Genomic DNA, 1096 nt, shown 5'->3' with positions numbered 1-1096 from the left:
AAAAAAAAAAAGGCTCAAGAAAACTCAACAGCAGGTGTTTGGAATCTTCACTGTAGTGCAGTCCCACTAATGTCAGTGACGGGAATTAGTTCTTTGTCCTTCTTTTATATTGATTGTTTGAGACAGAGTCTCAGTCTGGCATCCTGACTAGAGTGCCATGGCTTTATGGTTCACAGCAACCTCAAGTTCTTGGGCTCAAGCAGTCCTCTTGCTTCAGTTTTTCTCTTTTTTGTAGAGACAGTTTCACTTGCTCAGGCTAGTCAAACTCCTGAGGTCAAGTGATCCACCTGCCTTGGCCTCCCAGAAGTGCTAGGATTATAGGCATGAGCTACTCACCTGGCCTTGTCCCTCTTTTAAATACATACGAGTACTGTAACTCCTGCTGAGATACCTGCCACTTGGAAATAACTTCACCTGTCTTCTATTTGCCCAGCCATGCCCACTGTTCTCCCTTACTATGCTCCTAGAGAGCACTAATCTGTCTAGTTTCCAATAACAAGCTCCCTGCCCTCCTTCATATCTGGATGGGTTCAGGCAGTGAGAATTATCTACCTTTTGGAAGGCCAAAAGGTAGTAAGGTCATAGTCCTTATTCCTCAAGCTGGGTTACCAAAGATTAGCTGCAGAGCCCTCTCTCTACTTACCCACTCTAACCTTTGCCTTTGTTTCTTCAGGCTTGGGGGTAGGAACCACTAGCTTTTGGGGTACTGTATTATCCTGTGTTAGTTTCCCTGTTTCTTGCCCCCACAATTATGTAAATGGTCCTTTTACTTCAAATTACCCCAAATTTGTTGTATATAATATCTACTCACATTTTTGGCCCACACTTTCAAGAAAAAAATCTTTCAATTTAATTTTTTAAAGGAGAATGGAAGTGACTATGTGCAGTGGCACCTTCTCTTGAGAGAGGTGTGAGATGTGAAGCCAGCTGCTGCAAAGCCAGGAGCAAGCCTAGACAGCAGCTAAGAGTGATCCAGATGATCTGAGCACCTGACCTGCCCCAACTGCCCCCTCTCAGCCTACCCTCAGCCCCATTTCCTCTCATTACTTCTTCTCACACATGTCCATCAGTGGGAACATGGACACAGATGCTCCAC

The sequence above is a fragment of the Otolemur garnettii genome, unplaced genomic scaffold (genome assembly GCF_000181295.1).
Source record: "Otolemur garnettii isolate 467f Iridium unplaced genomic scaffold, OtoGar3 scaffold00093, whole genome shotgun sequence".
Classification (NCBI taxonomy): domain Eukaryota; kingdom Metazoa; phylum Chordata; class Mammalia; order Primates; family Galagidae; genus Otolemur; species Otolemur garnettii.
Note: the sequence above shows the minus strand (reverse complement) of the source record.